The sequence below is a fragment of the Sebastes umbrosus genome, chromosome 8 (assembly GCF_015220745.1).
Source record: "Sebastes umbrosus isolate fSebUmb1 chromosome 8, fSebUmb1.pri, whole genome shotgun sequence".
NCBI classification, from domain to species: domain Eukaryota; kingdom Metazoa; phylum Chordata; class Actinopteri; order Perciformes; family Sebastidae; genus Sebastes; species Sebastes umbrosus.
In genome coordinates this window covers 5,564,521-5,579,408 of record NC_051276.1, presented here as the reverse complement: position 1 = coordinate 5,579,408, position 14,888 = coordinate 5,564,521, and the positions used below count along the sequence as shown (strand labels likewise).

At 42.5% G+C, this 14,888-nt stretch overlaps 1 protein-coding gene across 14 annotated transcripts in view; it reads left to right on the top strand.

The window, feature by feature from the left end:
- The window catches only part of fbrsl1 (fibrosin-like 1), a 337,336-nt gene that overhangs the window by 73,641 nt on the left and 248,807 nt on the right, over nt 1–14,888 (top strand). The window lies entirely within an intron of this gene.

The following is a 14,888-nucleotide window of genomic DNA, read 5'->3' as shown; positions in this document are numbered from 1 at the left end:
GCGCATTGTGTTTATCTGCAGTGACAGCTGGCTGGAGGCAGCAGGGGGAATAGATCTGTCACTGTGCCTAGTTTGTCTGTGATCTGGCATCTGCCCAGACACTCCACCTTTGGCTGGGCTGGCTGTAGTACACCTCCGCTCTGTCTTCACTTCCTCTTCCTTCCTTTTCCTCTCATCCTTCTCTCCCCTCTCAGCGCTTTGCAGGATCTCTCGCAGGAACTTTCTATCGCAGCAGTAGATGTGTGCCCTTATGACCTGCGTTGACTAGCGTTAGTGGTTACTCACTGGCTCTGCAGTCACACATCTTGCTTCACATGTACTCATTGAGGGCCGTGCAGTCAGTGTGGTTCTCTCTGACCGGGGTTATACAGCAGGTGGGCCAAATCTGCCTTTCCTGCTTGTGTTTGCCAATTACAGCTCCTCGCCTCCAGCACACAGATTCCCTCATGTCCCGCTGTGCAGGAGTGCCTATTCACTGTGATTATTTCATCATGCTTGCAGTTGAGCTGCAATAGAAAAAGGCAGCAGGATGAATCACAGTTAGCCCTCCGCTCTGATTCCGCTCTTAATTTTCACTGAGGGGGGGCTCCGGTAATGAATCGCTGCCCCTGCAACAAACCTGCTCCTCCGTCACGCAGGGCTTCATGAGGGCTGCCTGATGAGTTGGCAGCTGTTTCATTTCCACCATTTGCGGGCCTCGATTCAGCTCCCCGTTTCAAAGTGCCACAGGGCAAGAAAAACTAGATCCTCCACCGTGGCTGAGCAAAGGGTCAACACCGAGGAAATTCCTCTATTTGTAAACTCAAAGGTTTGTTTGTTTTAAGCTGATTCACTAAGCGCTAGCCGTCTGTTCACACTCTGGCTGCGCCGTTTGATGTGTGTCTCTGTGCTTCTTGCGCGGTGTTGTGTTGACATTTGACCGGAGTGCTTCTGTAATCTGTTTTTCTCCTCTCGCTGCCTGTGAGCAGGAGCTGTATAAACATGTCCTTCCTCCACGGGAGGCGAATGGATCAGTCCTCATTACGGGGAAGGCAGGGAGACGAGAGGCGCGCAGCCACCGCTGCCGTTTGATCCTACTGAGTGGTAGCAGGCCTGACGCAGGCACACATGTGCCATGTATGCATGCACTTTCATATACACACAAAAACACACATACCTGGCAGGTGGTCTAACACCTAAAGCAAGGTGGATAAATGAATCCTGAGGAAAGATACTTGAGCAGCCAGGCTTTATTTCTTCACCACAAACTGCTGTCAGCTCACAAATTCATTCAAACACTCAGATTCTATTAATCTGCATTCACCTCAGATGAATTAAGTTCACAGACCTACAGTATTTCCATTGCAGCCTCTCCGCTACTGTCTTGGCTTGGAGACATGTTACCCATCTCAGTCGCGTCTCACCACACCTGAGAGCACAGCGACTGCAGCGCCTGAGCGGGCGCCGTGGTAACCCGCTCCACACACCTCGGCCTCGCACCGCTGCTCTGACACCACAGTAGCTGATGAGACATCATTCAGACCCACTGGGCTCCTCAGACTGGGCCACCGACGCTGTACTTTTACATGCCCCACTGGATGACTGACAGGCTGCTTCCTGCAGGGAGGCAGCAGGGTTTAGTCTCAAGTATGGGCTTTCTCTCAATAGCAGAGGGTTAAAGGTGCCACTTCAGCCAATCACCAGCTGATTCAGAGACACTTCGATTGGTTCTGTTTGTAGTTTTAATTTGTTCCTGTGATTCGTGGTTGCTACTGGCTGCTGCTGACTTATTCATTACTTCCTGCACCATATAGCCTGCTCCCATCTGCTTTCTCATTAATCAGTCTGCTTACAAGCTGTTAGCTTTCTGTAGGGTTGTCCATAGCTCAATAACACATACTTGCCAACCTCGAGACCTCAAAAATAGGGAGGATTTCATAACTAAAATAGGTTTCATAGACATTCTGGTGACTTTTAAAGAATTAAAATAACAAAATAATAAGTACACAGTACACAGTGCAGCCTGGAGAGAAGAATATTATAACATTAAATACAAGTGTTCAGATTATTTTAGGGTTCAATTTAAAGACAGGACTGTTTCTGCCTGAAATGCCACCATTAGTGACAGATGTATTCAATCCAATGGATCCCAATCAGGAGAAACCCTACGGCCTGAAACTACATTAAAAGAACAAATCACCATTTATTATTTGTAACTGCTAGATTTCTCTGTAATTTTATACTTTTAAAGATATTCCCTTGCTTTCTACTCCACAGTGAAGTCTTTCACAGATTAAAATCAAACTTTAATGAACCCTGTTGGGAAAATGGGTCATTGGAGCGGCGAAATCATTAAAATAACTCTGATAGAGGAAGGAAGAAAGAATATAAATGAAAGTTAAACAAATGAGGGGGATTAAACATAACAGAACTGTGATTTACCACACGAGGACATATTAGAAGTAATATAATGAGAGTTAAATCTATGAATAACAGCATTTATGCTGCATGTGTGTAATAACAGCAGGACATACAGGCCCCTCTAGTCTCTATTAAAGATGTGCACAGATGGCACAGATCTTGGGGTGTTTGTATAGATAAACTGTACGTGGATTCATTAAAAAAGCTATTTAATTTGTCAATTAATTTACTTCAATTACATCTACATGTATGTAGAAGGATCTGGTATTTGTACATGTGGATTACTAGCTGTTAAAGTAATACTGCGCAGCTGAAAAAGTGCAACATGTGATGCTGTACTTAATGTAAATGGTCCCTGTATTTATCTAGGGAATTTAACTTAGATTCTTTTATACCAATGCTCCGCTTGACTTTCACTCTCACAGTATTTGTTTGGAGGGCCTCAGGTGAAAACTAGGTGAGAATTAAATGGGGGGAAAAAATCGATAATGCAAGAACCTTGTTGAAAATCCCATTATAATTACACAATATGAAGTGCAAACATACTGTAGTGTTACTGTTTGTTATTTACATGACTTCAAAGGACACTTGTGGATCTGCAAACAGGATCAGCACCAGTTGTTTTGTGTGTCTTACCTCTTTTTGACCTGATAGTTTACTAGGAAAACCTTATTTGAAGCTGTCCTCCCCATAAGAGGACCCTGTTACTGACACCTACAGCAGGAAAGACACAGTTTGGTTGTATGTGAATATGAAACAATATTTACCAGATGAAACCACCAGCGTTGCCAGAAAAAGAAATGTGGGTGTGCATCAGAAAAACAGAGTGTGCCACATGATACAGGGGTAGATAGGGCAGGACAACTTTTTGGCAGTAACACAAATACAGCCACCCCAGCTCCACCTCAGTTTGCTGGTCGGAAATTCACAAGAGGAACACTCCGATGTCTGAGTGCAAGCAAATGCAGCAAGAGATGACGCTGCCACCTGCCGCTCAGTTTTCTATACCGGCCCCGACAGCTTTCTGTGCAGCCTCTCCAGGTCCACACACTACTGCTCATGATGTTTTTTCCTGCTAAATGTGTGTGTACAGTTGACAACTTCCACTAGCAGAAATATAGAACAGCTGCAGATGGATAGTGGCGGTTTGTTTTGTTTAGTAATACAAACTCGTTTTAGTAAGGCTATAACTAAAAGTTAGGGCTGTACAAGTTAACACGATAATAACACGTTAACGCAAATACGTTTTAATGCCACTAATTTCTTTAACGCATTAACACAATCAATTTTCCGGAGGTTGTACCGGGCTCAGTTTTAAAGCTAAAGTGAAGATACCAGTATCTAGAAACCCTAATGAATCCATCGGTACCAACCATGTCATACTAACTTGTCGCGAAGGAGGCTAAATAACTCTCCAAACTTAAATTTTGGTGAGGAAAAACTGGCATGGTCATTTTAAAAAGGGGTCCCTTGAACTCTGACCTTAAGATTTGTGAATGTAAATGGGTTCTATGGGTACCCACAAGTCTCCCCTTTACAGACATGCCCACTTTATGATAATCACATGCAGTTTTAGGCAAGCCATAGTCAAGTCAGCACACTGACACACTGACAGCTGTTGTTGCCTGTTGGGCTTGAGTCTGCCATGTTATGATTTGAGCATATTTTTTATGCTAAATGCAGTACCTGTGAGGGTTTCTGGACAATATCTGTCATTGTTTTGTGTTGTTAATTGATTTCAAATAATATATATATACATTCATTTGCATAAAGCAAGCATATTTGCCCACTCCTATGTTGATAAGAGTATTTATTACTTGATACATCTCCCTATAAGGTACATTTTGAACAGATAAAAAATGTGTGATTAATCGTGATTAATCATGGACAATCATGCGATTTTAATCGATTGACACCTCTACTAAAAAATAATTCTGCATCTGATTTTTTGGGTGTGCCAGCTGCCTCTTTGGGTGACACAGGCACACCCTGGCAAACCCGTGGCTACGCCATTGGATTAAACCAGTGTCGTACCAGTATTCCTTTAAAAAATATCTATATTCGAATTCCATCCAAATTTGCAGCACTTTTCTTTCAAATTGTGTGGAAAAAATCATTATGGAGAATATGTCTCATAGCCACATTACCATCAGCACCGGTGCCCCCCAAGGCTGCGTTCTCTCCCCACTGCTCTTCTCCCTGTACACCAACGGCTGCACCTCCAGACACCAATCTGTCAAGCTCCTTAAGTTTGCAGACGACACCACCCTCATCGGCCTCATCTCCGAGGGTGATGAGTCTGCCTACAGATGGGAGGTTGACCATCTGGCATCCTGGTGCAGCCAGAACCACATGGAGCTGAACGCTCTGAAGACAGTGGAGATGGCGGTGGACTTCAGGAGAAACTCAGCCCCTCTCCCCCCCCCTCATCCTGCGCGGCTCCCCAGTCAACACAGTGGAGTCGTTCCGTTTCCTGGGCACGACCATCGCCCAGGACCTCAAGTGGGAGCTCAACATTAGCTCCCTCACCAGTAAGGCCCAGCAGAGGATGTACTTCCTGCGGCAGCTGAAGAAATTCAACCTGCCACAGACCATGATGGTGCACTTTTACTCGGCCATCATCGAGTCCATCCTCACCTCCTCCATCACCGTCTGGTTCGCCGCTGCCACCGCCAGAGACAAGGCCAGGCTGCAGCGGGTCATCCGTGCTGCAGAGAGGGCGATCGGCTGCAACCTTCACTCCCTCCAGGAGCTGTACACCTCCAGGACCTTAAGGAGGGTAGGGAAGATTGTGGCCGACCCCTCCCATCCCGGACACCATCTATTTCAGACTTTACCATCTGGCAGGAGGTTAAGGTCCATCAGGACCAAAACCTCACGCCACAAAAACAGTTTTTTCCCCATGGCAGTGGGGCTCTCCAACAGCCCATCCGCCCCCCTGTGACTGTCTCTCCCTCACATACACACTACTGCCCCCCCCCCCCCCCCCCCCCCCCCCCCCCCCCCCCCCCCCCCCCCCCCCCCCCCCCCTTGCCGACACTGACTCTCCCCCTCTCTCAATATTTGCACTATCTGTTTACATCTGTTTATAGCTTATTTTGTAAATTGTACATTTTATTTTATTCTTATTTTATTCTACATTTTTTATCTATTCTTTTGTAATTATACTGTTTGACTGCACCAACAAAGCCAAAGAAAATTCCTAGTGTATACCCCTTACACCTGGCAATAAACACCTTTCTGATTACATAATAAATGTTCGAGATTCAGCCTGCGATAAATGGTCATAAGAAACACGTGAAGGATGTACAGTGAGGGTGCATGAGACATGCTAGTAGCCCGCACTTTAGTGACCCTCCCTAACTCTCTCTTTCTGTCATCTCCAGTAATTATTTACATCCCTCAGGAGGGAGTTGTCAGGCAGCTGTATTGCCAGCCTTGACTGCAGGGAGATGGCTCTGTGTTCTCTTTTCTACTGACACCATTTTCATATCTCTCTCTATCTTCCTGCCGGTGAAGTGGCTTGATGCCAAGGCCTCAGGTAACACCTAATAGACCTCTCTCTCTGTCTGTCTGCCTCCCTGTCTTCCCCTCAGCACTACTCTGTACCTGTTAAACACAGGATTAAAGTGCACTCGGCAGGGTGCAATTATACAGCAAGCGCTGTTACATCTAGAGTTAAACACAGCCCTCTCTCTCTGCTCACTTGTCTGCTGCAGGCTGCTGCAGCCTGGAGGTAATTGTATTGCTGTCAGCCCTTGGTTGATGAGTTGCCAGCGTAATTGCTTTACGGTTCGACCTCTGGTTTTTCAAACAAGCGCCCTGGTCAAGGATCTGCACTGGGCAGATGAGGGATGAGAGGGCGGCTGGTGAATGCATGCGTCTCTGCTCGTGTGTGTGTTTGTGGTTGGTGGAGGCAGGATAAACATGTTAGTCCTCTAATGCTCCGTGTTGCCCCCGTGTCCTCTGTTATTCTTTACCGTGTCTTAAAGTGCAGCTCTCTGCCTCTGTTCAAAATCAGCATCTGAGTCAATTGAATTGTTAAGTATATGAAATACACAGGGATTTGTCTTGGTGACATGGGTACAGAGGCACAGTGATAGCAATACATACTGATACACAAGAACAACAGGACATGACACGCAGCACAGCCGCAGTGCCAGAAGCTACACTAGTACACCCACTATATTTATCTCTTGACATGTTATTCTGAACTTGTGGTGTCTTCGTCTTCTCCTGCTGCTCTTCTGCCAAAACACGACAGGATCAGAAATTACTAGCTTTTCATTTGTCAACCAAGAGCTTTTTAATGTTGACAAGGCAATTTGTCATGTTGGAATGGCTTTCTGAACTAAAACCGTAATCATCCCTCCAACCTAGGAATGAATGCTGAATCATTTTTTTGCAATTTCCAAATTGCAAGAAGCAAGGTTTTAATTGGACTGTAACACACATTATTAACAACGTCTTCACAAGCTGTAGGATGTGATGGAATCATTCCACAAACATTGATTTTGCTGGCTGTAATGACAATTGTTTCCAGCTGTAACTAATAGCGGTGTAACAATACGTGTTTTGGCAGTGCACCAGTTGTTCTCTATCAGCTGTAGCAGCGCTGTGTGCTAGGTGGTTTTGCCCGGTTCGCCGGGTTAATCAAGCTCAATTGACAACGATTTGTGTCAAACTGTATGGCAACAGTGTTAAACTGTATTCGGGTATATCTGTGGATACACTTAAAACATGTCATTTATGACTGCATCACCGGAACAGGTCGATGAGCAGAGCGAAACAAACACCGACTGGGCGGCGAGTCCGCCTCCCCGATTGCCTCCCACTGCAGATTCAGACCGTGCCAAAGTAATAACTAATGCTATAAGAGTGTTTATTGCTGCATATGCGATCACACTCGATTGTAAACGGTACCGAATTAAAGCATATGGTCAAAGTGTTTTTTGCTACAATGTGCCTTCATGAGTGTATTTGAGTCAGTGCGTTGTGCCTGCCCTTTATAAATGAGCACAAGCTGCAGTTCAGTTCAGCAATTACCAACAGGTCAGGGTCTTATGATAGAGCATTACTGAATCAGAAATACTTTATTGATCCCTGGGGGGAGAAACTGGGTTACATTTACATTAAAGACATTTATGCTATTTATTTTTGTTGTTTATTTATCTGTTATTGACAATATGTCAGTATTTGAGTGCCTTAATTGTTGAATTATGGCCAATGAGCAACTGTCAAAAGTTATAATTTTCAAAATAAATGAAAAAAAGTTATTTTCTACATTTTCTTTGTTTTCCCTGTTGTACCGAAAACATACCGAACATTAACCCCAAAAGAACGAGGTACATACCGAACTGTGAATTTTGCGTACCGTTACGCCCCTAGTAACTAATCAAAATGAATTGCGTGAGTTCACCAATTAGAAAATGAAAATGTAGTCTGTTGTGGGTTAATACACTCTCTACCTGCCAGTAGAGTATTACTATTTTCAATCAGCCAAAGTTGGTTTAATCAAGAGGTGTTCAAAAAAACCAACAGAGTGGTGAGTCTTTCTTTACATAAACAATCTAACATTAGATGATTGCATGATGTCATCCATAGACAGGCTGTTAGCAGCTAGCTCGTTAGTGGTCATTAGAGTGCAAATTACCAACAGCTGGTGGATAGTGAGAAGTCATAGTTCATTTCCCAGTTAATCTTTTAGGCACATCACATTATGTTTAAATTGAACCACCTTAATGCAGCAATAGTGATTTTTTTTTTGCCACTTGGGGAGTGAGCTGTAAACAACACTGACATATCACCGTTTAAAGTTGTTAGTCAACTGTTGCCTTTTTACACATCCTGCAGACATGGAGCAGCATTAGCATTCATTTGGAGTTGTGTTTCTGGTCACCTGGTGAATGTAAGTCCAATACTCACTCTCTCTTATAGCTCTGTTTTGGTTTCCTGGCTCTTTAGCTTTTATATGCCCCGCTAAGTTAGCCAGCTAGTCGCTAACTTTGTCCGTCCACTGTTTGGTGCTGGGCAGATAGCGCCATACAATATTTTCATGTGAAGATAATTCTCTGTGGGTTTGTCGCTTCATTAGATGTAGTCATTTCATCCATGGTTAATATGAAAAAAATATTGATTAATGCAGCTTCAAGAGAAGAAGCATGTGGAACTGTCAGCAGCATCATTAGGGGTCGCTAGTCAAATATGAAAACCTTTAGTTGCGTTGTCAGACGAGGCTTGCGGTTTGTCAGTGTTATCATAAGCAAGCTATGTAGCTTTAATTTTTTAATGTCATGATCATTTGAAAACTATTGAGTAATTAAATGTCACAGTTTTTCCTATATAAAACTATTCAACTTTACGAAAAGGTAAATAACCTTGGGAGGACAATAACAAGAAGCTATTGAATCATTTTATTTGATTATTTTCATATACTGTAGACACAAATTAATTGCATGCATTTTCTTGATACAAAACTTTTGTTCAGAGTTTAATTCATAGATAATATTTGCATTTTAAATCACAATCACAATATTGGTCAGGAAAATCACAATTGCAAATTTTCCTCAAGTTGTTTGGCTCCACATCATGCCTCCAACTGTTCTTTGATAAAAGAGCATGAGCATGTCCTTTGTCTGCAGTTACATGACACACACACACACACACACACACACACACACTGAGGTAGGTGGCAAGGTTGACCACCTGAAGCAGAGGAGGAGGAGGAGGTGATGTGGAAGAAATGCCAGGCTGACAGCTGAGGAAGGGAGAGGTAGAGGTGTGAGAGAGAGTCCGTGTGGATGTGCGTGTGTGACGGTAGGAGACAATGACGGAAAGAGAGCACTTTGTTGTATGTGTGTATTTGAGTGCCTTTTCACATTGTGTATTGCGTGGGAAAGAATGAGACTGAGTGTTTGCGTGTGGAGAGTGAGAGGGGGAATATAAGTGGAAGTGAAACAAGCGCAGTCAGTGTATTTCACAGAAAAATAAGACTTTAAAGCAAAACCGAAAGGAAAAGCAAGAAAGTGAACTGCTGAGATAATAGAGAAATCATACAGTAGGAGTGTGTGCGTGTCTATGTGGGTAAGCAGAAAACAGTAGACTGTCTCATGATGTGAAATAACTGCAGAGTATAAATAAACACGGAGCTGGTTGTTCCTGATGGAAGCACACACACTGAGGGAGGTTTCTTTAAATACACACATGCATGTGTGTGTGTTTGTGTGTGTGAGTACGTATGCAAACAGCGTGTCAGGCTCATTCATTTAGCAAACAGTTCAGAGCTGACTCAGTGGTTTGGGAGCCCTCTGGGGTGGCTTTCAGCACCAACAGGAGCGCTTGTTTTTGTTGCCTCCGACACGATGCCTCATTCTCTCTGTGGCAGCTCGTTTTCCTCCCTGTCAAACAAAATCACCATGATTTCTCTAGTCTGAATATTCAACCGTTTAACATCCATTCATATGACAGTGATAATTACCTTTCAGGACACAACAGGGGGATAAATGACTGAACAACTCAATATTTCTTGTAGCTCAGAGAGTTAAAGGGGCAGTAATAGAAGTTTTTACTACCTTGCCGATGTCTGTCTTCTACTGACCAGGGAGGTGGCTCAGATTTATCGTTGTGTGTAGCAGACAAGTTGGTCGCTTCTTGAAATTACACAGCGGATACTGTGTTGTTTGTAGAGCTGTGAAAGTTAACGCAATAATAGCGCGTTAATGCAAATTCGTTTCAACATCACTAATTTCTTTAACGCATTAACGCAACTTGCAATTTGTAGGTTGTAGTGAAGATACTGAAAACCTAAGGAATCCATTGGTACCAAGCATGTCATACTAGCTTACCGATGAGGAGGCTAAATAACGCTCCAAACTTATGGCGATACAATTTTGGCGAGGAAAAATGCCCATTTTTAAAGGGATCCCTTGACCTCTGACCTCAAAATATGTCAATGAAAATGGATTCTATGGGTACCCACGAGTCTCCCCTTTACAGACATGCCCACTTTATGAAAATCCTATGCAGTTTGGGGCAAGTCATAGTCAAGTCAGTACACTGACACACTGACAGCTGTTGTTGCCTGTTGGGCTGCAGTTTGCCATGTTATGATTAGAGCATATTTTTTATGCTAAATGCAGTACCTGTGAGGGTTTCTGGATCAATATTTGTCATTGTTTTGTGTTGTCAATTGATTTCTAGTAATATATACATACATTTGCATAAAGCAAGCATATTTGTCCACTCCCATGTTGAAGAGTATTAAATACTTGACAAATCCCCCTTTAAGGTACATTTTGAACAGATGTGCTATTAATTTGTGATTAATCGTGAATAACTATGGACAATCATGCTAATTAATTAAATATTTTAATTGATTAACAGCCCTAGTTGTTTGTAAATGCACTAGTTTCTTCAGGAGTAAAATAATAGATCCATTTCCTCAGGGTTGTGTGGTGTTCAGCTGGCTCATTTTTAAAGGTAGCAGTAGTTATCAGAAGCACACACTGAATAGCTATGAGATGACCATTTGAAGTGATGCTCCACCTTTTCGCCCATCTCCCCGTCATACTTCATTAATGGTGCCTAGTGAAGCAGAGATAGCTTAAAAGTAGTCTTTAAAGATGTCTTTAAATCCATCATCATCCAGATAAGTCGATCAGTCATAAGTAAGCTTGATGTAACAGCAAATTAATACAAGTGTTAAATTAACATATAATCTCTAGTTAGAGCTATTTCTGTGGGCTTTCTTGTTGTCGGAGGTCTTAACGTCACAGTAACAAAGCAACTGGCTGCTGTGCCATGCAAGAAGATGTTTATTTCAAATATATATTATTTTTTTCACAAGACAAATCACTGTCAGGTTTTAAAAAGAAATGAACAATGTCCAAGTTGTCAGACAATAGCACAGGTGTAAATAATAAAGTTGATGATGGTTGAATTTGATTTGGCTGCTTCAGTTTCAGGGCCCTAGTGTTGTGCATGCTGGATCACTGTCACTTGAATAGAACAGAGCAATTATTGCTTTTAGAAACACCTGTGCTTTTTCTTCTTCTTCTTAACAATCCCAGGATTTGGCTAGTATTAATGTCTGACGTTTGTTAAACCTTTCAGGGTGTACTCAACTGATTTTACACATCATGTTCGGTGTGCTTGTCATGGAAAGTACTATTAGCCTGTGAAAACAGTTGAATAATGTCTTCTGTGGCTCTGGAGGGAGATTTCCATAGTCTGAACGAAAACTCTCAGCTATCAAGTTGCATTATGAGGAGTGTGGGATCCATTGTTTTTAATGCTTAAACCTGCAGTAACTGGGTTTTTTTTTTGGCCCTTGGGAACAGCAGAAACACATTGTGGACACACCACTGATATATCATGGCCTTTTGAGTGATATGGTGAACTTAGCAACAGTTGCTTATTTACACATCCAGCATTAGCATTCATCTGGAGTCATGTTTCTGGCCAGCGGGTGAATGTGAATCCAATACTCTTTCTTCTTTAGTTCTGTTTTTGCACTTATGGAATTTTAAAATGGATTTTAAATCACTGAAATACCCCTTTAACACATTTTCATATGCAGAAATACATACATTTGAGAATCTGTGATTCTTTGACACACTGACCGTCTTGCTTTGGAAATACTTACTCAGACACCAGTGTTTGGTGGGGCAATAAAGAATGCATGTTATTCATTTCCCAACAAGATTAGTTTCTCATTGGATTGAAGCGTTGAATGCATCAGTCTCCAGTAGGGGTGTCACGATTCTCCAAATCCACGATTCAATTTGACTTTCGATTTTAAGGTCACGATTCTATTACATTTTCGATTTAAACATGCCATTGTTAGACTATGGAGTCTTAATCAGTAAAGATCAACAGATTATTGGTTTTATACCCCCTTAATGCCACTGTCATTTACACTTTCAAATTATTCTTTAAAAAGAGAATTGAACTCCCTTTTTATTTAGAAAGTGTTTAAAAAATTAGACCACAACAGTATAAAATATAAAAAGATGCATCTTTAAAATATCAGTATCTGTGTGACCCACCTCAGTACATTATCATTACAACAGCAAAACAGAAATCCTTCTGCAGTGCATTACAGGTGTGCTGTGAACTACAAAAATACTGTTTTGTTGTCATTTACTGTCACGCTTATTTCTCTCCTCTCTTTTTCCCTCTCTCCTCTCTCTCTCTCTCTGATTACTGTTTGTCAACCACGGTGTCACCGAGGGCGAATACAGCCTATGTGCACAGAGCAGAGCTAGCTTCTTGCTCTCACTACCATCAACAATGTTGAGCTGAAAAAACGTGCATGTAGGCTGAAATTCAACCGTGGTGTTGTTCTGTCGGGACATGCAGTGACTTAATGTTAAACCAAGTAAGAGTAGGAGAACTATGAGTAAAGGAAACTAACTAACTAAAGGTCGCTAGGCTAATTCATGCAGTGTAAAATGCTCACACTACAGTATAGGTCCATGAAGACTCATCATCATCAGGCCTAGAAGAGTATGTGTGGTTGTATAAGGGTATTATTTCTCTGAGCTAGGTGTTGCTCTGACTAGTGATATGAGGCTGCAGGCTGATCTGAGCTCTCTCCTCCCCTGTCTGTCGTCTCTGGCTGGGATTCCTCTGCTCTGTCAGCCTCCTGCTGTGTGAACAAAGCAGACTCCTCACACCAGTTCAGCTCGCAGCGGGGCGCACTCAGAAACTCGGCTGACGTCAAAACACTTCTGCCGTCTTCTGAGTTAGTCAGCAGTGGGAAGGAAACTTGTTTTTTGTAATTTGCGTTTTGATTTGGCTTTGTAGTGAAACGACCGAGAGAATGACTGTCAAACCGTGAGCGTTCAGTAATGCAGACAGAAAAACGTGTTTGTTAGTTCTCAAAAGCTAGTCCTTTATTGTTGTTGAAGAGGCTTGCCACTCACGTCCCTGGTGTGTTATTTTAGCAGTTTTACCCATGGAAAAACACACTCAACAGTTGGTACGGAAATATGTTGGGCTGATTTGTTGACAGTGTGAGACCAACATTACACATTTATGGGAGTGTATTTCTTATTCTGTTCCACCAATGGGGAAAAAGCTGTTGCCGAGGCAACACTTCCTCTCTCTGGAGAGTGTGAGGGAAGGAGAAACCCGTGGAATGACACCCGGCTGTATTTTGGGCTGAAGTGTGTGGGCTGAGTAGCACAAAGCAGGGAGCTTCCTGTGACAATGGGTGGGAGGTTCACAGGACAGATTTGCCTCCGTAGAAAGCCTCTTTCCTGTCAGACAATCTAGTTAATAATCAGGAACCTGTGGGAGGTGAGACCTGCGATATCTGGTCGCACCTTATCTCCACTTTAAACCTCAAGAATCAGACATTTCTGGATAATCACCATTATTGCTTTTTTGATTATGTTTGGCTTGGCCAGCAATTGTCCAACAAATGCTTCTGTTTTAAAAAAAATGTGTCCGTGTCAGCAGTTGCAAATAGAGCTGTCGTGGTGAAGGAATTTCCCCTGCAGTGACAATGATTGGCTCAACAGTGCGATATGCAATATTATTATTTTTTTTTTTTTTTTGCAAATTACTTAATTTATCTTGATTTTAGTGCTATATAAATATGTTTTATCGTTAGGCATTAGATACTACGTATATTGTTGCTTTTTAAATGACAAAGATGACTGTTTTAAAACTAATTAAATACTTGTTTATTGTTGTATGCAGAACACAGATGGGATATGAGGCACAGCTTTTTCAGCTGAGAGGCTTTAGTTGCATCTGGTTGCTATGATACGGGATATACGCAGAAGTAAAAATGTCGGCAAAGATAGAGAACTCTGGATGAAGCAAGGCTGAAGCACATAGGAAGAGAGGACGGACCCTCTGGTCCGTGTCTATTAATTTCATTGTTGTTGTTGTTCAGCATGTGTAGCCTACATGTAGTATCTGGTCTGTGGTATTTGTCCCGCCCCTCCTCCTTTGTGATTGGACTGTTCTGTAAAAAGTAACGACAGTAACGAGCGCATTGTTTTATCCAAAGTTGAACATTTCTCAACTTTTAGCGACCAGAGAAAAAACACCAAACGTGCAGCGCTCAACGTAGAATCCACGCTCAGCGCCTCGTCAGGCTGCTGGCATTAGTAGCAAAGTATAATACGTGGTGCTCCCATTGCACAGAGTTAAAAAAAGAACAAAAATGTGAACTTAGCAGTTGTGGCAGTTCATTGTCATCCCCTGCGGTTGACTTGTCATAGCGCAGTATTGCAATATTGCGGTTATTGCGACAGCCCTAGTTGCGAAGGGCTAATTCAGTCAGACAACTCTCAAACTGAAACATTTACATTCAAAGGTAAATGTCATTTTTTGGCCTGAAGCTAGCAGAGATCAGTACACCCAGCTGTGGAATAGGGATGTCACAGTGAGGACATTTTCCCACCGGTTAATAAACTGTGATGACACCGGTGTTACCGATTACACCGGAAATTTAAAAAAAAAACTGACGCTCG